This window comes from Panthera tigris, chromosome B3, assembly GCF_018350195.1.
Source record: "Panthera tigris isolate Pti1 chromosome B3, P.tigris_Pti1_mat1.1, whole genome shotgun sequence".
NCBI classification, from domain to species: domain Eukaryota; kingdom Metazoa; phylum Chordata; class Mammalia; order Carnivora; family Felidae; genus Panthera; species Panthera tigris.
Genome location: NC_056665.1, coordinates 116,130,634 through 116,155,025, shown reverse-complemented (window position 1 = coordinate 116,155,025; position 24,392 = coordinate 116,130,634). Strand labels below are relative to the sequence as shown.

The 24,392-nt window shown below is 38.8% G+C and overlaps 1 protein-coding gene across 10 annotated transcripts in view; it reads right to left on the bottom strand.

Annotated features, from left to right (window-relative positions):
- SIPA1L1 (signal induced proliferation associated 1 like 1) overlaps positions 1-24,392 on the bottom strand; it is a 362,769-nt gene that overhangs the window by 286,629 nt on the left and 51,748 nt on the right. The window contains exon 4 of one of the 10 annotated variants that reach the window (XM_042990031.1): positions 18,369-18,496. The exons of the other annotated variants lie outside the window; for them this stretch is intronic. The gene's annotated coding sequence lies outside the window, so the exon portion shown is untranslated. The remainder of the gene's footprint in view (positions 1-18,368; positions 18,497-24,392) is intronic. 10 annotated transcript variants of the gene reach the window in all.

The following is a 24,392-nucleotide window of genomic DNA, read 5'->3' as shown; positions in this document are numbered from 1 at the left end:
CCTGTAACAGTCCTAAACCTGGCTCTCATTAACCTCACTTTTCCTTACTGGATTCAGCCCCCCATGTCATTGAATGCTACCCCTAACTCTGACCTAGTATCAGAAAAGCCTTCTCTCTAACTAAAGGACCAGTAAAGGAGAAGCCCAGAGAGACAAAAATGTTATGACAGACTATATATAATATGATTCCATTTTGGCAAAGCCCAAATAGGCAAAGCTAAAAATATACTGTTTACAGATATATTCATTTTTTAAAGCAAGGGAATGCTGAACATAAAACTCAGGACAGTAGTCCCTCCAGGGCAAGGCAGAAGGATGGAATCACAGAGGAACCCAGTAGCTTCAAAGTGCTGATCAGGTTCTAGTTCTTAGTGAGCACCTGCCAATCCTAAGTACAAGTTCCTTGACCCACAACTACGCCTCACTAAACCACGAGGAGGTCATTAGCACAGTCTCAATTTTACCTTTAAGATCTGGGGTCTAGAAAGGTTAAGCGTGTTTCCTATGGTCACACAACCAACAAGCAAGAGTTCAGACACAAACCCACATCTGACTTGAACCCTCTTTTCCCTCGACTATTCCTCAAACAGAAGAAAGATAGGCAGGACAGATGGAGCTATGGTTCTAAGGCTAAGATTCCTCTGTGCCTCTGAACCATTTCTAGAATGCTATTTAGGGTATGGGCAAGTCTAGGTCCAAAACCAGGGGGTGGGGGAGGGGATAAAAATCTTCCTAAGGGCAAGGAAAGAGGGCAGAGGCACAAATCTGGGCCATACTGAGACTATGTGAACAACATAAACAATCCTTTAGGGAGAGTTTCTATTATATTCCATATAGGCTACAAATTCTGGCTCAGTTAAGTCACCAAATAAAATCTCCTCTCAGAGAGCCCTGGTAAAATCTTAATAGTAACTGTTTTGTTTTGAAATCAGGAAACAAGGGAGAGAAGACCAGCAAGCCATTCATGAAGTTCCAAACATATACCAAACGGGGCAAAATGACAAAGCACTTAGCACACTGCATGAAACATGAAGTAAGTAATAAAATGTTGAGCACTTTTAAAGAATGTGTATAATGGGATACTGAGGCAGAGCAACAATACTCTGAAGGAAAGACGAGACATCCCCGTAGGTTTAAATCCTGCTCTGCTACCTGGGGGTGTTTTAAAATTGCTAAAATCCAAAAAGATGGAGCCCCATAAGAAAAGAAAAAGAGAGAGCATATTTGTCTTCTCAAAAAGTCAGAAATAACTGCAATCTAACTGTACTTCTGGTAGAAATATCTCCAGAGTCCATTAGTGATTAATAACAACTCATACCACCCAGAAAAGTCTCATGATAGACACTAATGATTTTGTGATCTTAGTTCAAGTTTTCTATATTTATCTGTCTTTACAAGGGGAAATGTTTCCCCACTGTTGATTTCCAAGGGGTGGAGTATAAACCAAATAGGAAGTAATTTTAAGTCTAGACTCCTCCCCCAACCTCCCCCAACCTCCCCCACCGCCGCCAAAAATAAATAAATAAATAAAAAAGTCTATCTTCCCTTTCCTTTTCTTTCCAAAGAAATCTAGACCTAGGCCACAGACTAAACCAAATACTACACAACAAAAGAAAACAAAGCACATGTGTAAAATGATGCAAAAAGAATTCAAAAGTAACAGCAACTTCATGCTGTAGCCTGAAACTGTCTATAATACATAAAGGTTAAGAAATCCAAAATGATCCTGGAAAGACAGTAAGTACGTGAGAAGCACACAGAAGGATAAACCTCATTAGATAAAAAAGGAAGGCATTTAACACAACTCCACAGGGCCTAGACTCGCTTTCTTTCTTTATTCTTTCTTTCTTTCTTTCTTTCTTTCTTTCTTTCTTTCTTTCTTTCTTTCTTTCTTAGGCTTTTAAGTTACTTTCTTTATGAAAAGCAATCAGGTGCTGTTGAAATCAGCATCTGGTATTAAAAAGACAAGAAGTGGGGCACCTGAGTGGCTCAGTCGGTTAAGTGTCCAACTTCAGCTCCGGTCATGATCTCACGGTTAGTGAGTTCGGGCTCTGTGCTGACAGCTCAGAGCCTGGAGCCTGCTTCAGATGCTGTGTCTCCCTCTGTCTGCCCCTCCCCTGCTCACACTCTGTCTCTCGCATTGTCTCAAAAATAAATAAACATTTAAAAAAAAAATGTTTTAAAGACAAGAAGTTATCCTGAGGTATTTCTAAATGAAAATGACAAAAAGAATAAATTAATCCATAGGCACGTATTTCTTTCATCTTACTGTATTAAGCTTACATGATCACAAGACAAGCAGTAATCATCCCTGAGAATTTAGGGACAACAGCCCAGCTTTAAAATAAATTTAAAATCTAAAAAATAAATACGAAAAAAAAATGTATTACTTTAATGACGAAAAGGGGAACATCCGGAAACATATGAAAGATTTTTCTTGTAAACTCCAAGATAATGAATTTGGGGCAAAAGTCAATATGGGCTATGGAAGAAATAAATCCTCCCAAGCTAATCTAATTTAGTGTTATTGAGACAACCCACTTATCAAGGGACTGCAAGACTTGAGTTTCTTAACATTAGTGGATTTGACAACCCATGAAGACACAAGAAAAATGTTCTTCCCCCGGAAAGTATATACCAATGGTTCTCTGATCTCAAGTTGTACAAACTACTAATTCTTCCTTCCTGCAATTCAAAATGTAACAGTTAGAAATAAGTCCTTTTGCAAGCTTATTAGCCTCATCTTGAGGCTTCTCCAACTCAAAATCACTTCTATGTACCCATTTGAGACAAAAACCTAAGATTCATTGTCCATTCCACAGCCCATATCCATTCTGTTGAGTCCTGTAAATTCTACCTCCCGAAGGCCACCTTGAACCCTTCCCTCCTGTCTGTATCCACTGGCAACGCACTAGTCCAAGCCACTCTTATCTCTCAACTAGACAACTGCCCCAGACTCCTCATTAATTTCCACCCACGATCATTTTCCAGTGTAGTCAGACTGACTTTTTAAAAGGTTAAACTGCATAATGTTATTCCCCTGCTGAAAACCTACCAGTGGCTTTCCATATCCTGAGATGTCAAGAAGTGTGAAACAGGTAAGATTTTACTCTAATTTCCAAGCTAACATGTTAGACTGTCACAGGTGTATGAATACCACGGAGGACATGAGATGCTTGGGTCAGAGAGACAAAGGACTTGATTACTCACAGCAATAGCAGTAGTCAGAGTACCAGCATTTTTGGTGCCAGTCCCTTAAGGCCGAATTCCCACCAGGCGACACTTGCACAGCAGTGTGCTGTGTTACAGGAGGGTAACCCTGAGCTTAATGAACCCAAATCTTTTATAATGGGCAGTACACCTGCCTGACCTTTACCCCAGAAGGAGATATTATCTTGATCATACAGACAATAAGTGTACCTGATCTCTGCCCTGGAGGGTATCTTCCAAGGCTACTGACTATATAAATCATCCCTAAAAAGAGAGTCCAAAACGAAAGTAGTCAATGCAGAAACACAAGATACATGGAAAACTGTCTCCCAACATTAGAATAAAAGCCAAATTTCTTACCATGGCCTATAAGGCCCTACACAATCAATCTGTTTCTCTTCAATTCATGTGGAACTCCTGTCTCTCTAGCTTACTATGGCTGTAGCTCCACTGCCACCTTTGGTGTCATCAGGTAAGTCAAGTTCTTTTCTGCCTCAGGACCTTTGCATATGCTTTCCTTTTGTCCAGAAATGTTCTTTCCCTTAGATGTCACTTCCTCAGAAATACCTTCTCTTGTCAATCTATCTATATAAGACCCTACACTCACTGTTTATTCTTCTTTTTGTCACTTTTCTCACTTATTCATTCAGTCAGTAAACATTTACTGGGCACATACTATGTACCAATCATTATTATTATAGGCATAATAATTAACCTTATCCACTTATTTATTTACTAACAATCTTCTTTAAAGGTAAAATCCTTGTCTTTACATTCATCCACAAAGGCCCAGAACTTAAAATTTGTGCCCTCAATAAAACTCTGTTGAATGAGTGAACAAGTACTACACTACAAAGTACTAAAATATTTCCACATCAGCACTGAGTAAAAAGCATAAAATCAGAAGCTAGAAGTCCTAAATTCAAACCCTGGAGTCATCATTTAGTGGCACCTGAGCAATTCTATTAAATTCCCTGCAAAATGAAGAAAATTCTTCTCTTGCCTAACTCACAAGATTATTCTAAGGGTCAAATGATGGAATCTATCTGGAAGCCCTTGCAAATGCTAAACATAACTTAAAACCAGTAACAAATCAAAAACAAAAACAAAACCAGCAACAAATCAATAGTTAATAGTCATGGGATAGTCATTCATTCAATAAGAATACAGTAGGCCCTTTACTATGAGGGTAATACTATTACGAAAATTAAAATGTAAGTTAAAAGTGTACAACTTTAAATGAAATTAGAAATTGGTTAGTTCTTCAATAAACTTGAGGAACAGTATTTTCCCTTTACCCTTTGTACATGCTTTAAAAACTTTCAGATAAAAGGTGAGTCACCTTTACCTGTTCCCAATCCCAGAATATTAAAAGAATGTTTTCTACTTATTTTTTAAGCAAGTCACTCAAATGCCAATTTAGAAAAATTTTAGACTATATTTACACCACTGAACACCAGTCTCCAAAACAGGAATTTTCAGCCTTCTGGCAAAATTTATCAATTTATTAATTTGTTTCTTTTTACTGACTTCATGTGAAACCAAATGCAGCCTCTTTACTGCAAGGCGGTGTGTGTGGTAATCTGTGTGTGTGTGTGTGTGTGTGTGTGTGTGTGTGTGTATGTGTGTGTACATGCGTAGTGAAGGGAAAGGAAGCTTCATCTTCGATTTGTTATAAAAAGAGCGCCTTCGGAATTAATGCTCCAGGCAGCCAACAAGAGGAAACAGAGTGACCATCCTGAAGTTTAAACAGAGGGCTGGCAACCTGACCACTGACAGGGGCAGTCAACTCAGACAAGCCACACACCTGGCGTTGAGTTCACCAACCAGCTCAGCCTCCATAACCTGACCACGCGATTACACAGAAATTAATTAAAAGGGAAACTGCTTCTATGATATAAAAGGATAACATACAAATTGATAAAAAGGAGGGTGCAGACAACATTCATTACAAAGGAAATAAGGTGGAATATGAGAACAGTATGATCAAGATTGCTTTCACATGACCTTTCTCAAATTCAATACACACACATGTAAATAACTAAAAGAGGTACATTGTGAGAGTAAAAAAGGAGGAAAAACACGAACTGGTGCTTCTAAATATTAAAGTCAAGTATGAAAATGAGGGAGAGTACACGGGAAGGCTCCTGGGAGCTAAGAAAGATATGCAGGTTGAGAGGATAGAAGCAGATGATCGACAATCTACACGTGACAAACACGAAGAGCCATACATATATTTCAGTACGTGTATACAATTATATGTGGTAGTTTTTCATTACACAGAAATGCTTCCTTACGTGTTATTTTCATGATGGCCACCCACTCCCAAATTTGGGGGGAAAGAGGCAGCAGCAGTCATCAAACTATTCACACAGCCCTCAGTAAGTACAAGTAGGAACAAAATCTAGGGCATCTAGAAGTTTCTGCCTCGAATTAATTTAAATAGGCAATGTCGAAACCTCTCTTTCAATTAAGCAATTCCCCTTATTAATAATACTAATGCTAGTTGCTATTTGAGTGCGTGCAATATGCCAGTCACGTAACAGTCTCTGTCTCATACAATCAATACAACAATCCTAGCAGATACAAGCAAGGATCAGTGAAGTTGTAAATCTTGCCCAAAACAAATTAAGAAGTGATGGCACTGAAATTTAAACCCAAGACGATCGATCCTTTCCCAATATTCTTGCTCTTTTTATGCTGTATAACCTCCAATAGTAACAGTTAACATGTACTATGTTCCTGGCACAATATGGAGGAATGAGCTTTACATTCATTATTTCATTTAATCTCTAAAATAACCCTGCAAGGTGGTTATCGTGAGCCACATTTTTTTCGTTTGAGGAAACAGAGTACTTCAATAACTGCTGAGGTAACACCACTAACTTAACAGTAGGAACCAGCAGGAACCCAAACCGAAGTCCGTTTGAAACAAGGCCTGTGTTTCTACTACTGTATTATATAGCCTCCCCTTACGGTATTCGGAATAATTATAATTTAGGAATTATTTACAAATTATGAATTTACTGTTTATAATACTACATGAAAATACACATATAAACTGTAAAGTATGTTAAAATATGTATTTTGTAAATGTGAAGTGTTAATATACAGATTTTATAAATATGTAAAATATGCTGAAGTATGTATTTTATAAAAAATGTATTTTATAAACTGTATTTTTCAGAAAAAATGGAAAGGTAGGACAAAATATTATTATCTATGAGTGATAGGATCACTGGTAATTTTTTTAAATTTGTTTTTCTAGTTTTTCCTTAAATGTGATATATAACTTACACAAAGGTAAGTTTGTGTACCCTACATTTTATTTTAGATTGTTTTCCCTCTGTTCTCCAGAACCAGTCAAAACTAAATTTTGATTAGAAAACATGGATCAAGTTTAACATACCTCCAGAACTGAACAAAAGGTGAACAACAATGAAAACCATGCCGCAGAACTAAATCACACAGACCCTGGTAGCATGAAGGAAAAATAGTTTTTTGATTTTTGTATCATACTTACCACCCCTCCCCCCCAAAAAAGAAATTAAGTGAAAGAGACATATTCAGAATTCCCTCAGTTGGATGAAATGCTTGGAAGAAAATTACCAAAACCAACCAAGGTCACGGAACTCAAGAAAAACACCCTTGGCAACCACAGTACAGAACCTTCATGGACAACAGTCCGTTGTAGTGACTGTCCAGGCATTTGAGCAGATTTAGAGTTAATCTGAAGAAATGACTTGGGAACTCTGGTATGTCATGTGACCTAAAAAACTAACCAAAATGTAAACGGCCCACATTCCACCACACTTACTTTGCGAAATATACACGCTCCACCTCATGTGCACTGACCCCACATCATCTCCATAAAACCTCTTCAGAAGCAACAGAACCATAAACTGAGAGTGGGAGGTGGTACAGTTCATTTCCCTAACGGAAACCACCACTCAACTACTCACTGGGTAAACTGATAGAAAATATAGTATTTATTTTCAAAGCCATCACACAATGTGCATTCCAATGAAGAAAACAGTATGGGAGAAGGAGGGAGAAAGGGGGAACTTCAACTTTTTCCAAAATATTTTATGATCTCAAACAAATAGGCAGAATGTTAAGATCTAATGAAGCTGGAAGGTATTCTATAATTCTCTACCCTTTCCAGTCTACTTGAAATATTTTTAATTGAAAAAGTAATAAGGCTTAATATTTGTAAGTCAATACAACACACATTCCTCTTAGTGTACCTGTATTCATTAAAACACACACACACCATCTCAACATCCCTCCAACTCCACTTGTGACATTTTACCACCCAAGGAAACCAACGCTGACATGAATACTAAACAATCTCTAATATTTAGTTTGCTCTTTTGCAAACAAAGCATGAATTCAGAAAAGCTGCCACATGAGAGGACAAAAAAATTAAAAATTTTACTTATGCAATGATGCCAAACAAGTCATAAAGCCTGAGATGTTCTGTGTGTACACCTTTAATCCATTTCCAAAAGGAAAATAATAGGTTTACCTCTCAAAATAGCATAGTTTCAGAACAGAGAGTCCTAATCCCCCCCCAGGAAAGCACAGGCTCCAGACACCTTACAAAGTATGCCACCTACTCTTCACGCCAGAAAAGTCACTTTTGGTATATTAAAGTGACAAGAAGATGTATTAATGACGAGCTTGAGGCCTGAAAAAAGAAAACAGATCTTTAGAGAGTTGAGTTAACTTCACACTAAAAGAACCAGAATCACATTTGTATGGTACTTTTGACCGCATGGGCAAAGACGCTAAGTGGAAATTGCTGTCACACACAGGAAACAGATGGGGTGGATAATGCAACTAGATAATCAACTGCCCCCCTCTTCCCTTCACTAGAATTTAAGAAACATCCAGTTAATAATGAAACAAACTAGAAAAGCGGAAGTTCATAGTTGACGCAGGACTTGAATGCATAAAGGAACACATTACAAGCACCACAGGCTGGTTTGAGGTAAATGACAAAGAAGTTTCAACTACGTGTTTCCTCACTCTCAAAAATGACTCTTACACTTGCCACGGTCTCCGTGAAGGCCAACATCCATCTGTACCTTCACCAACCAACCAAGTCAGATCTTAATTGAGGTGTAATTATTTGCTGTATTTAAGAGCAAATATTTACTTAGGGGCACCTGGGTGGCTCAGTCGGTAAAGCATCCAATTCTTGGTTTCGGCTCAGGTCATGAACTCACGGTCTGTGAGTTCAAGCCCCACATCGGGCTCCATGCTGACAGTGCAGAACCTGCTTGGGATATTCTCTCTCTCTCTCCCTCTCCTCCACTCATGCTCACACTCTCTCTCAAAATAAATGAATAAACTTAAAAAAAAAAAAAAAAGTAAAAGTATTTACTTTAAGCCAAACACTTTTTTTAAATTTTAATCCCAGTGAAGTTAATATACCATGTTATATTAGTTTCAGAGATACAATACAGTGATTCTACACTTCCATACATTACCCAGGGCTCATCATGATAAGAGTGCTCTTAATCCCCACCACCTCTTTCACCCATACCCTACCCACCTCCCCTCCAGTAACCATCAGTTTGTTCTCTATAGTTAAGATCTGTTTCTTGGTTTGTCTCTCTCTTCTTTTTCCTTTGCTTGTTTGTTTTCTTAAATTCTACATATGAGTGAGATCATACGATATTCGCCTTTCTCTGACTTATTTTGCTTAGCATTATACTCTCTAGATCCATCCGTGTTGTTGCAAATGGCAAGATTTCATTCTTCTTTATGGCTGAGTAATACTCCATTATATATGTATCACTTCTTTATCCATTCATCAGTTGATGGACACTTGGGCTGCTTCCATAGTTCGCCTATTGTAAATAATGCTGCAATAAACATAGGGGTGCATATATCTTTTCAAATCAGTGTTTTCATATTCTTTGGATAATTACCCAATAGTGAAATTACTGGATCATATGGTAATTCTATTTTTAATTTTTTGAGGAAGCTCCACACGGTTTTCCACCATGGCTGTATCAGTTTACATTCTCACCAACACTTGTTTCTTGTGTTTTTGATCTTAGGCATTGTGACAGGTGTCAGGGGAGACCTCACTGTACTTTTTGATTTGCATCTCCCTGATGATTAGTGATACTAAGCATCTCTTCATCTGTCTGTTGTCCATCTGTATGCCTTCTTTGAAGAAATGTCTCTTTATGTCTTCTGACCATTTTTCAACAGGATTATTTGGCGTTTTTTGATGTTGGGTTAAGGTCTTTATATATTTTGTAAAGTAACCCTTTACAGATACGTCATTTATAAATATCTTCTCCCATTCAGTAGGTTGTCTTTTAGTTTTGCTGATTGTTTCCTCCCTTGTATAATTCAAACACTTCTTTAAAAAAAATTGTTTTTAATGTTTATTCATTTTTAAGAGGGAGACATAGCATAAGCAGGGAAGGGGCAGATTGAGAGGGAGACACAGAACCCGAAGCAGGTTCCAGGCTCTGAGCTGTCAGCACAGAGCTTGACACAGGGCTTGAACCCACAAACTGTGAGATCATGACCTGAGCTGAAGTCAGATGCCCAACCCACTGAGCCACCCAGGCACCCCTATAATTCAAACACTTCTCAAACGTCAATTAGATATAAGGCTCTGAGCAAAAACCTGCAGAGCTCCAAAGATCCAGTGGCAGACTTTCCTCTCAAAAAGTTTACAAGCCAACTCATGGTGAAGGGCATGTAAAAACCAAAGTGTTGGTAGGTACAACTTCAAGAAATGGCAAAAGAACATAAAACTGATAAGATCGACTCAACGGGATCAAGGAAGAACAAATAAGTTTCCAATGGTCAGGAGAAAGAGAGAGGAAAAGCAATTAGGGGGACGAAACAGAAGAAAGACAGAAAAGGCTACAATGCACATGATATTTGAGTAAACAAAAAGTATAAATCGTGGAAACACATTTTAAATATTAAATTTCATACAAAGAAACACTTAAATTCTAAAGACTATATGGAAATTGTCCCTGAGAGCCACAGGACATGGACTGGCTTTACTATCCATTCAGTGTCTTCTCTAGCTTTGGCCTCATAGCCAGGGACCCAGATCCCTCCCTCACCACCATTTCTGGCATCGGTGAACTCGTGTGGGATCGATCATCACAAGATTACAAAGATAACTAGTAAATCTCATCATCCTAGTAGTGTCAGTTATAGGCACAGGGCATGTCAGAGTTGTCACTGTAGTGTGAATACTCACCTTCAGATACAGAGAAGCATTCAGATGAACTAGGAATGACTTACAATTCTATCAGGCCACTGAAGCTTTTTTTTTTTTTTTAAATCCATGTTGGTGCTAATGCCTTATGAAGTTTTGTGATCATTTTCATTGTACATGGAGAGGTAGGCTAGCAGAGTGACTGTGTGTTTGGTTTTTACCCCCAGTTTTATTGAAATCTAACTGACCTATAACATAGTATTAGTTTAAGATGTTCAACATTAATGATGTGATATGTGTATATATTACAAAATGATCAGCATGATAATTTTAGTTAACATCCATCACCTCACATAGTTACAAATAAATATTATTGCAAAAGAAAATGCTACAATTCTAATGATGAATTTGAAAAACATAATAGTAGAGAAATAGCTTAGAACTTCCAAAAAGTGCCTAAATTGGAAAATAACAGCCTTCAACAAGTTATTCTAAAAAACTAACATTAAATTTCAGTTATTTAATTCCATTTAGGCCATAAGACTTTCAAGAAAAAAAAAAAAAGATAATCTATGTGGGAAATTTTCACACCTTATAAAGCACAGAAAGCAAACTCTGCTACCTTAGTTGGAGAATTCCCTCCTCATGTCCCTGCGTTAGGTGTTCAAACAAGAGGAAATAGAGGCTTTTACATTTAAAAGGCTACCTGGACAAAAGAAAGTCTGAATACCATACGTGGCAAATAATGCCAACAAAGCACCACTAACAACCAAATTGCAAAGAAAGTAATTCGTTGGCTGGCACCAACTGGAAAGGCAAGAAGAAGGACTCAGGGATCAGTGGTGGAAAGCTGGAACCACTCCACGAAGTTTCTAAACAACCAGCTAAAGAGCTCTGCCTGCCTGTAGGCAACAAGGAAATGAGGAACTACCAAAGGTTCATGAGGGATTGTCACAATCAGAACCAAATGTGCCTTTAGGTATGTGTGCAAACACACGTGCATATACATATTTTTTTCTTTTCCCCCCAAGAAACTTCAACAGTAATGTGGAAGAGAGCCTGAAAGAGGAAGGGTGATGAATAAAGAAATACTAGTAACAAGGCTGCGGCAATTTTCCAGGAGAGTGGGAACAGAGCAATCAATGAGTTCGGGAGAGACCGCCTGGAAAACAATGAGATGTGATGACTGAGAAAAATGGAATCAAAGTCAAAATAAGAAACTGCACCACCATACCATGAACTACACTGTTCTCAAAAACAACATCTCGGTCAAAGTTACATTCAAGTGATCTTTGAGGTTATTAATATTTATCTTCAACATAGTCTGAAACCATCCATTAGCCACACAGAGACCAGTTCAGGAAACAGTCAGCTCTAAATGGGCATTATGACATTTGTCCATCTAGCTTAACTTGAACATCTATCAGTAGATAATTTAAATTTATCAAGAGATACAAAATAACCTACAGAAGAAACCTTACAAAAATAAGATTAACTCAAGATTCTCTGTAATAAATAACATTTGCTCAATGAATTTCTTAACAGGATCTTCAGTTTCACGCTCCAGTTAATGAGTTTTGGCATTAACTCATTATCTCACCTTGTAAAATATAATAAACCTTTTAAAATGACACGTAATATAACATACGGTAAATTATTAACAATGATACTGAAAACAGTATAGAAGTTTGTATATACAATGTAGTTAGGATTATTGTCTATACAAGAACAGCTAACATTTTAGCAAAAAAAAAAAAAAAAAAAGTCACACCATTTTTATCATGCCGCCTTTTTTTTCCAGCTTTGAGGTATAAGAGACAAAATTGTAAGATATTTACAGTGTACCACATGATGATTTGATGTATGTATACACTGTGAAATGATTCCTTCCATCAAGTTAATTAATACAACCATCACTTCACATATTTACCTCTTTTTTAAAAAAACTTCTCAATTAAACAATAGAGTGTTAATCAACTATAGTCACCACGTTATACATTAGACCCTCAGAACCTACCTGTCTTATAACTGAAAGTTTGTACCCCATACCACATTCTTAATATTCAAAATGAGAGTGACTGACCACTTAGATGAAATCGCTTTGAGGAACATGCTGGTTCCTAAAGATTAACAGACTGATCTTGAATGAACTGACAAAAACACACAAATCCAAGTCAACAATTCAAAGTACAACCATAAATGAACAAACAAGAGATAATATTTGACCAGGCACATAAAAATTAGGTAAAAAGAAAGGGGGCAAAAGAAACACACTTGTTAAGGGCCTCCTATGAGACTGATATCGGGCTGAGAAATCCAGACACTCTCTCCCACCCCCATACTCACTGTATAATGAGTCTTTGGATAATCGAGTATAAGCTTCATGAAGGCAGAGAGGACTTGGTAACCAGCATATCTGCAGGTTCTCACACAGCACCTGGCACACAATAAGTACTCAATAAATATCTGTTAGATGCATGGATGAATGGATGGATGACTAGATGGCTGGTGTATCAATGAATAATTGTTTTTAATAATCATGTTGGCCTAGCTCATGTATACCAAAAGAGATCCCAGCAGCTTAGGGGAAAGGGAACAGGAAATGTTCTCTAAGCCACGGTATTCCCCTCCCCAAGTACAGCTTATCACAGTGGAGTGGAAAAAGCACGGGCTCCGCCAAGTTTCAGACGTAATTACCTTTAGTGGGTCCCTGGACAAGTTACTACTCCATGACTGAAATGCAGAGACTAATTCTTTAATCTTCAAGTTGTAAAAAGCTTAACTGAAATAATATATACAGAGTACCCAGCAAATACCTAGCACATAATTGGTACTTAATAAATATAAATCTCTCCACACACTGGGCCACGGGAAATGACCCTGGTGCTCACACAGTCTGGTTCTTAGGGATAAAGTCCAAGGGAGGGGTCTTAGTGAAAGGAATCCTAGTGCAGTCCACAGCAGGACAGCTCTTGAATCATTTTAAAATGTCAATCCAAGGCCTGGCTCATTACGTCATGTTGGAGGAATTAACAATCGTAGCATGGGCCTATCTAAAATTCAACGAGGGGACTGGCCTCTGGAAACACAAAACCAAACAACTTGCATATATTGTGTGCCTGGCAATTTCAGGCAATTGCCAAAATTCAGATTACTTTTCTTTGTTATTACGCTATATCTACTTTATTGACAATATTAGAAGTCTACAGTTGATCCTTGAATAACACAGGTTTGAACAGTGCAGATCCACTTATACATGGATTTTTATCAATAAATACAGTACAGTACTGTAAATGTATTTTCTCTTCCTTACGATTTTCTTAGCAATATTCTCTTTTCCCTAGCTTATTTTATTGTAAAAATACAGTATGTAATATGTATAACATACAACATATGTGTTAACTGGCTATTTTTGTTAGTGGTAAGGCTTCCACTCAACAGCAGGCTATTAATAAAGTTTTAGGAAAGTCAAAACTCATACTCAGATTTTCAACTGGGGGGGGGGGGAGGGGGTCTGCATCCTTAACCCTGACACTGTTCAAAAGTCAACTGTATTTTTTAGATTTGATAAAAATATAGATCATCAAGGATTCTTTTCAGGAAAATTTCCCAAGGGTCCTATTCAGGCTCCATCTCTAAGAGACCAATATAACTGCACATTTGGCTATAATTATGCCCTCGTGTATTTTCTCTTTCATACTTATACAGTGCAGCCCAATTATAAAACATGACTAATATCCCCAAAGGTTGTACCCATAATTGAACACATAAAAAAAATTTTTTAGGGCCGCCTAGATGGCTCAGTTGGTAAGTGTCCCGACTCTTGATTTCAGCTCGGGTCATGATCTCATGGTTATGAGATCAAGCCCTGCTTCAGACTCCCGCTGAGCATGAAGCCCATTTAAGATTCTCTCTCTCCCTTTCCCTCTGCCCTTTCTCTGTCCACAGGCACATATGGGTGGGCACACATTCACTCTCAAAAAAAAAAAAAAAAGAAGAAAGAATTTTTTAAAGAAGTTCTAACACTTTCCTCTTTTGAGGTAGTAGCAAAATAAATTACAAATTTTTTAAGCTATCTTTCTAATTATTGCTTATCTATCAGGTGAAGTCCTCTTAATGAGTCAAAAAGAAAATTAGCTATAGAAGGTGCTTTGAGCATATTATTCAACTACAAGTGTCAGGAATATCTAAAATGTTTGGGTTTTTTGCAATAGGAATCCACATCACTTAAATCAAACCTGAATCCAAAATCATTAAATTCAAATATGCAATTAAATAGTGTGCTTACGGACAAAGGTCATCTTATTCACTGCTGATTTTTAAGGAACATTTTACAAAGGATGTATACAGGTTAGGGTTAGGGGAGGTGAAGAATAAGAGAACAAATTTGGATAGAAGACAGTCCCACCAGAGAAAGTCTCTCAAGTAAGAAAGTTCTTTCTTATAAACAAAAATCTGGGTATCAATTATCAAGTCCAGAGAGTGCATCAATGGAACAAGAGATTAAGAACACAACATTCTAAGAACTGAACCAATTTACACAACCACTATCTACAAAGTAATAATCCCTTACAGAGGGTTCCAGTTAATGAATCGACATTTAGAAATGAATTCGACATAATTTTACAAACGGAGGAACTGAAGCTCTTTAGAATAGCAAGGGAAGGCACACCCCATTTTGATTGGAATCAGCCAGAAGCTCTGAGAAAAAGGATTCGTGCCCAGTAGAACAACTTGAAGAAATCTAGGACGGTATGTTGGCAGGGAACAAAGAACACACTTGGGCAGCAAGTCCTACGCTCCGCCCAAAGGAGCATCAGCAACGCTATCCACCCTTGCCAGCCTTGATGCACACGCATACCAGGAAGCTTTCTGGAGAGAATGCAGGTTTCCCCTGCTACCCAGAAGTAGAGCTTTCTCATGAAACTTTTCATAAGCCGAAGTGGCGCAAAGCAAAAAAAGTCATTTCCATTTCATGAAAGCAAAAACCCTCTTTGGATGTCTTTCAGATAGCGAAAACAGGTATGAACACAGGTCTTTCGTAAAAGTGAAGTGGCCTAAAGCAAACCTGGCCAAAGCGGAAGAAACCAATCCTGCCCTGGGAACGTACCAGCTGGGAACAGGATTCTCTTACCACAGTATGAAATACTTGTTCCCTTGGAAATAGATTTCTCATTGTTAACAAGTCATTTTCTAGTAGACATCAATGTTCGGAAATTTCTGTTTAAGCGTATCAGATATTGCAGGGTCTGATCAGCACTGGAAAACCAGACTACCGGTGTGATTAACTGCCAAGCTCTTTTTGAAGCAACTCCTGCACACGTGAGCATGGTCGGTTATAAAAACCAGCCTTGGCCAACTAGGAGCTCTATACCACATTAGAATACGGTATGTTCCTGAGCTGCTCACAAGGCACACACAATTTTCTTTGGAACTTAGTACGGATTTCCTTCACTCCCAAATTCTAATGTCACCTTTCTGTAAATGCCTATCACTTCTTTACAATTCAAAAAATAAAAATAAAAAATGGTAATTTTCCATTTTCTCTCAGCCTCACTTTTTTGTCCTGATAAAGCATGTCTGGTATTTTCACCACGGGCACCTTTGCCACAGACGTCTTTGCGGCAAGCACTTTCGTGTTTTCACCTTGTGAACAATTGGCCATAAGGCAATTTCCATAAAAAACAGAGTAACTGGTTGGCAGTTTGGTTTCATTTACGATAAAACAACTGGTTGACAGTTGGGTTTCATTTCACCATTGAAGAATCAACCGCCTTCAGCACAGTTACTGTACTGAAAGCTGGTGGTCAGTTTGCTTTCATTTCTCCATTGACAAAGTTCCTTTTTTATTATGTAAACGTCACCTAGCCCCCATAACGGTCTATACGGTGGCCAGTAGCCATGGCGGTCTTAAAACAGCAATGATCACTACAGACACCAACCTGATCGAAAATATGGTGATAAAGCCAATGGGAGGTGTGAAATAAGAGCGAAATGCCAGACTGCACACTGTGCTGTACCAGAAAATGACAACACATCGGTTACAACAACAATAAAGCTCTGTTAGTTGCAGTATTACATCAGTATTTCTTCTCCGTTTCCCACACAACCCTGGACTATCAAAGGACATGTCACAATATGCCAAGAATGAACAACATTGTAGAAGGCTCTCACAGTGCAATACGTACCCGGGTAAAAATAGGCGACCTAGAATTTGGAAAACTGATACTTCTTAAAGAAGGAACAATTAGTAATGAATTTTACCGAATTTTTCATGTTTCATTATGTCCTTTCTAACATCCCCCTCTTATCTTTCATTATTTTACCTCTGACGCCAAAACTACCTTATAGCCAACGAGTGACGCAGGAAAAATGTTTGTGGTAAAACTACCTAGCACACTAACTAAGATGTGGCTCTTCTTGAAAATAACTACAACAATTTAATAACCTTTTTTTATCCTTTTTATAATTAAAAATTTTTTGAGTACAGTTGATACATAATGCTACATTAGCAAGAGGTCAATTTGATAACTCTGAAGGAGGTTTAAAAGGTCACCCAAGATACAAAGTGGTTTTGTGGAAACGAGGATGTCCCACCACATTAACAACATCCTCTCTGTTGGCATTTTTAATAAAGGATTCAAGAAAACTGTACTCCTGACCTTCTAAGGTGTTAATCAGCCAATCAAAAGTTCAGCTATTTGTCTCACAGATGTCAAATGTCAAAGCCACAATAAGGTACAGTATAGTAAAGTACAGTAAGGCCACAATAAGGGACAGTACAATAAAGCAAATGAGGAATTATATTCATTCACTCAAAAGTTATTGAATGCCCTGAGTGTGCCATTTATTGAGTGCCTTTCAGGCACTGAACAGTCAAACAGAATACATAGTTCCAAATACTTTACAATCCAAAGGAGCAAGCTAAACAACTAAATAAAAAATTTCAGCAATATAATAACAGAGGGATGTGTTCTAAAGTGACTAACTTTAGGAAGCCAGAAAAACTCTACAGATGGTAACTTTAGCTGGTCCTAAAAAAGGAATTAATTAATTTTTTTTTTTTTTTTTTTTTTTAGCAAGAAGAGAGAAGTGCGTAAGAAAAAGAAACAGTAAGGGCACCAAAGGACAAAAGTTGCCTTACATAAGAAATTTCCCCATCACTGAAACAACCAAGGCTCAGTGACAGAGAAAGGAGAGAGGAGTCAGATAGGAAGCAAGATGGCCTTTTGCTATATTAAGGGAATCAGACTTCTTCCATGTGTTATGAGAATTCTTATACTGTTTGCCTGCAGGAGCTCATCAGGTCCTCAAACTTCCGGAAGATGGAGATGGGAGGGGTCACTCGGCAGGGAGATGGGTGGACACTCTTCCTCTACACCCAAATTTACATAAGCTGAAAACAACCCTCAGGGTCCTCTTGGTACCAACCACATAAAGAATGGCTTCAGATAATCTATAAAATGTGGAATCTTAGAATGGAAAGGGAACCAGCAGAATAATCTCACTTCTTCCCATCAACTACCAGAATCCCTTCTATACACCTTGATAAATGGCTCCATATTGGACAACAACTAAAATGTCCTCCTCCTGTCTTCCCTTCCTCAGAAGCACTTGCTATAGTTTTTCTAACTGGGCCATATTTGAAATCTTTTCTAAAATCTTCTCTAACGTGAGCCCCTCTTTAGAATGCACACGGGTTGGTCAGAGCTGAGCACAAAGAACCCAAGTGCCCTTCAACCACAGCAGAGCACTGAACCACACTGGGCTCTCTGAGTGGACAAGGTGTTTCTTGGTTGCACAGACCTTTATAAAAGTTAAGACCTGGATCAGATGAGATCTGTGGTCAAATAAAACACCTTGTCTTTGTTCATTTGAACTGTTCTCATAAGCACCATTTACCTCTCCTTAAAAACCCTTATAATTGCAAGTTAACATTCAACTGTGTGATTACCTGAATAATATCTTTGTATCCCCAGCCCATGGGCCAATATCCTGGGCGCAGGCACAAAACTATCTGACGGTGTGTTGCTTTTTATTTCCTTTCCATTACCATTGTACTGTGAGGTCTCAGCATAGCACCTGTTACAAAGGAAGGGCTGGTTCAATAAATGTTAGATGAAGAATTAGATGTGTACACAAAAAATTACATGAAGCAAGATATGGTAGGTATGCTAGGACCGTTGAAATCAACATTCTGTGGAATCTCAGTGGAGATTTTTTCAACTTACTCTGGGAAGGAAAGGCATCGTGGAGGAATAAAAGACATCCAAGCCAACTTCTGAGTGGTGTTTCCACCAAAATTCCAAAGTAAAGAAAATATCTGGGCAACAGACCAACCGATGAAAACCATATTTTTGAAGAACAGTTATTCATATGGGAAACTGCTCATAATATTAAGTTCATAAACAGGATAAAAAACAGTATGCACGCCCCTCCCACACACACATACACAAGAAAACCCTGAAAGGAAATAGTTTAAATGTTAATAACAGTTATTGCTGAGTTGCAGAATTACTGGCAATCTTTATTTTCTTCTTTATATTCTATTGTAGTTTCCACAATTTTCTCCAATAAAGATCCTCATAATCAGCGGGGGAAATGAAAGTGCTATAACATTTTAAATCTTCAGGCTTTATCAAAAAAGGCTTCTGGATTGTTATTTTTTTCACAGTCATATTTTACGTGAAATGTTATAAAGCAGAGGAATGCCAGATAACAGATTTCAGTCCTAAACAATGTGGTTCAGTCCTAAACAATGCTCCCACCTCCCAAAAAAGTGCATTTATTCTCTGATCTACTGTTTTGCATCTTGACAACTGGTGTGAAGGGACTCATGTTTACAGGTTAATACCAGGAAATCAAAAGCCAGCATCAGTGACAGCACTACTCCACAGAACATCAATTCCCTTTCACACTCTCAACTGGGCCCTTCAAACAATGAAATACACACACCAACACCACCACACTGCAGTCAGCATATCAAGCCTAGGAATGGAAGGGCTCTGATAACAGCTGCATATTATTATCAACAAAGGTTCACCTTTGAATTAATAGATAACTTAGTCTACAGTTAACAAGTTAAGAAGTATGCCACCAAAGGCCGCTACTACCAAATAAAAGAAGGAAACTACACCAAGTCTTCCAAAACATGAGGCATCCAGCTTGTCTCCAGCAATCTCCCGGAAATCTGAAACAGGAGTTTAAAGTACCCTTGTGTATCCAAGACTTTGTAAAATATAAAAGCAGTGGTGGGAAAAAACTACCACTTTAAAATAGATGTCAGACTTCCTACCAACAGTACTATCCTAAAACCAATCCAAATGGAAGAAAAAGGTTCTCTGAGCAGTGGTCATCAATCATGTCTCTTCCTTGTTCTGACAAAGAATGGGAAAAGGGAAATATCCAAGTTACGAAGATACGCAATTTCCAGATAGCTAAACCCACATCCCCTGAGTCATCTCAGAAGGACTCCTGGCACAACCCACTTCTTTCACTCCCCATACAGGCTCCAACCTTTGGCCTACTTGTCCCTCTTCTCTCCAGCTGCCATGACCTACCCACCTCCTAGGGCTCTGTTCCTCTCAGGACTTCTTGCTGAGGAACCTGCCCTATTTCACCCTTTACCAAGCCTCCCTGTCTCTGAAACAAACAAACCTTCCTGAGTATTTTGGAGAGTCATCAGAAATCACTATTGATCAGCAGGTACGGTGGTAAAAAATGTAAGGCACGCCATGATTAGAGATTCAAGAAAGCTCTTCAGTGAGAAATTAAAATCACAGCTGAAATGTAGGTAGACTTTGGTGTGGAACAGATGGGTCTGGGCAGCTTTAAGGCCCCAAACCTCCTCAGATGATTCTGATGTTCAGCCAGGGCTGGGAACTGCTGTTCTAAATAAACCCTCAGTCTTCCGCTGTTCGTGAACTAAGTGTATTCAAGATTCCACCACCTTCTGCAGGGAGGACCTCCAGTCCTCCATTTATTCAGATTCTAGGCCACCCAGCTGGGAAAGAAGAGCAGGTGTGACACTGCAAGCCTCTGGAGTCTGGAAGTTGGCACAGAAAGGGTAAGGTTCGGTCGTGTTAAGAATTCACCTCTGTGAATTCCTAGCATTCCCCAGGCTCTACAAGCAGAAGGTGAAGTATGTGTAGGAGTTATCCACACTTAAACCCTTAGCCTACCTGGTGGATAATGACATTCATGCGGTTTTGTAGAAAATTCCTTATGAATGATCTCCCATATATGCAAGATAAATTAGAATTAACTTCTTTGCTTACAGCTTAGATCAATTAAAATCCAAGTGGTGGCTTTTGCTATGACAAAGACCTAAATACACATTTTTTGCTGAGTTAACTTTTGCATTACTTTTTTCAAATTTGTGGTATATTGTCTTTAATTGAGAAACAGTGAACAAAATATTTTGCAGTATCTTCTCACTGTGGGAAAACCTTACAATTACACTGCCATTTTCTGTAAGTTACAGTTGTTTCTCACAAATTCAAATATTTGAATACCTTGCATAAAGAATTTATGGTGCACTGATACCTCACTAACACACTAGGCTCTGCAGAGTAGGATTTAGATACAAATGTGATCAATGTTGGCTTCTATCCAAGAAGATGTTTCCATAACATCACACTGATGCTCTAGAAACTGACCTCAACTGCTCTGCAGCATTTTAGCCATAAGAAACTGAATCATATCAAAAGTATCTGCCTTAGGGTTTTATTTAAAAGTTAAGCACAATAAAACCAACCATTTTAATAGCTTGAGAAACAAGAAAGCTGCAAAATCCAGTAACTCAAGCACTGGAGGGTTATTATGCTGAAGTCACTTTCCCTCTGTGAAAGAAACAAGACATTTTTCCGTGTGCTAGAACAGAAAATCATGACACATGCCTACTAGGGAACAAATGTTTGACAGATAAAATGGTTACACAGAGGGCAGTTTCAAACACATGTATGCATACCTTGTCATAAACTATCTGTTCACTCACATTTTTATGTGCTTTCTATAATTCAGAAGATCCTAACAGCTCGAGAAGCCACACACACCACTTTCTTGGCCACAGTACCCATTCCTGTCTGATTACTGAATTAAAAACAAACTTTCAGATCTGACCTTTACTATTTTTAAATAGTTCTGTGTTAAAAATATTTATTCAGTGTATCGCGTTTAGCATCTACCCATATCTAAGAGCCAACAAGTGTTCACAGGGAAGTATGTGCACACGTAACACAAACCAGATGGGAGGTATGCAGTGAGCACAAAGTACTGCACTAGGACTCAGAAGAGCGGAGTTTGAAGTCTGGTTAAACCACACACTCACTGAACCTAGTTAAGCCTCGTCCAGGCCACCCATACATTAAAGACTGTTAAAACTTGACTTGTCTACACAGCGGTGTGGAAGGTATGTATCAGTGAGGCAACACATTTACAAACGATCTTAAACTAAAAGTGTACAGCATTTTTCATCATGCAGTTGCTGTTCTAGCTAGAAACCACTAGGGCACCCCAAAACAAGTCAAATAACGTCCCTCTGTTTACTCATCTTTTAACTTTTGCCACTTCCTCCTTCCCTCCCTCTCTCCCTTTCTTCCTTCACGTAACAGATATTTGCTGGACTTCTACATAGACCAGACACAGTTCCAGACCTGTCCTGCCCAATACCATAAGCAGGAGGAACATGTAGCTTATATTAAGCATTCAAAATGGCCCTAGTCCAAATTGAGACATAAAATACACACTGGATTTTGAAGACCCGGTACGGACAAAAGACAGTAAAATGTCTCGGTAATTTTTTATACTAATTACGTGTTAAGAAGATAATGTTTTGGATATTAGATTAAACATATGTATTATTCAAATTAATTTCTTCTCTTTGTGCTTTACTTTTACATGGCAACTAGAAGTTCAATTTTTTTTTAAGTTTTATTTATTTATTTTGAAAGAGAGAGGGAGAGGGATGGGGAGAGTCAGAGAGAGAGCAAAAGACAGAGGACCCCAAGTAGGCTCCGTGCAGTCAGTGCAGAGCCCAACGCGGGGCTCGTTCCCACAGACGAGAGATCACCACCTGTGCCTAAACTAAGAGTTGGACATTTAACCAACCTAAGCCACCCAGGCGCCCCCTAGAAGTTCAGAAATTTTTAAATACAGAGAGGCGTACATTAAATTTCTATTTAACAATGCTATTCTAGACCCTGGGGAGATTTTAGGGAACAAAACCAAGTTCCTAACCTCATGAAGCTTATGTTTAAACATCTACAACCCTAAGATCTTCAGTAATCTATAGAAAAGGGAAACTAAATCCAGCAACTGTGTGTAAAGAGGACACTAGGATGGATGGGCCACACACAAGGGACAAACGTTCTTCCCTCTAGCCTTTCCTTCTACCCATGGTAGGGTCCACGGTCCCAGAACAATCAAGCAGTAAAATGGTGAGCTAAGACCTTGACCATCTTGGGAAAGACTGTCCCTCCCCTGTTAGGCACGCGCTCTTAAAAACACAGCCACTATTAATCCGAACTTAGTGAGGGAGAAAGCTTTTAATTTGGGAGCATCGGTAGTTTCATGGCATCATTTGCAGTACTTTGGCTTGAGCCTCAGAAACACTTTTAAAAGGTTTTCAATTGTAGGAAGAGGTTTCTTAACAAAGACACCCTGTCTGCATTCTAACACTCTCATTTATTACGAGAGTTCTTCAACAAGTTCCTCTCCATGGGTCCGATTAACCATGCCTCTCCCAAATATCTCCTAAATACCGAATTCCTCAGTCCCCGCATCACAGCCAGAATGCTTCCAGAGAAAGGGCAAGAAGCTGAATTCAACAGCACAAGTCATGGCCACAGTCTCAACGTTCCTAATGGTCTTAGACGGTCAAAGAAAACTTGAGTCGGGCTGACCACATGCCAGCTAAAGGTAAGGTTACTTGTTTTAAGATTTTAAGGAATTCCTGGAGGGCGAGTTTAATTTAGACCAAATGGGCCTGTTTTTCTACAGCACTCTTCCTACCAAAAAGGCATCGTGCACACCTGAATTTCATATTCCATGTGTGTTAGGAACTTACCTTAAATTCAAACCACAACATGGCAAATGTTTTGCTGGCCCATCCATCTTTCTGGCAGATTATAAAGAAAATCGGGGCTCTCAAGAGATTCTCTGCACTATAAAATGCTCTAGTGGGTGTGGCAGGAAGATGAGAGGCTCAGGTGTCAGGGCAGGTAGTGTTATCTCATAACTGATCCCATCTCTGTCCTCTGCTCACGCTGTTCTCCCAACCGGCGTGCCCTGTCCCCTCTGCCAACTTCAACATTACACCTCCGTGAGGGCCCAGCCTAGAGCCTGGCCCTCCCAGAAATTGTTCCCAGCAACCCCAAATACAGAATAATCTTTCTCCTTCTTTCTCAGAGGAACCCAGTCAACCAAAAATTGTATCATCTATTTATCTCTTCTCTAGGTATTCAAACACCTGTAACTCAGAAGGGAAGCAATTTAGAAAGTCAGTATGATGCCTGAGAATTTATCACCCTCCCTTTCAATCAGCTGTGATTTATCTGAGCTTTATTCGGCTACAATGATGAACCTAACGCCAGGGACACAAAAAGGACCCACAATCCCAATACTCACATAATTCACAGTCTAGGTGAGAAAAAAAAACAAAGTCAACAACCATCCTGCCACCTAATGAACACTGTATTAAAGGTGTGGGGACGAAGAGCCACGGGAGCCTCCACGAGGGTTCTTCTCCCTCGGTGAGGGAGGAAAGCCTCACAGAAAGGTGATATAGAAGCAAACACTGAAAACTGAGTAGATGCTGACAGGGTAACACGGGAAAGGCATTTCAAAAGCAGTAAAGCATGGCACATTCAAAGAGGTAAGAGAGCATGTTTACAACTCTTGTACAGAACCACTAAAAAAAATGTCTTCCAATATATTAAATTATTCGTGTGGGCATTTGAGGCTCTACATAACAGACGCC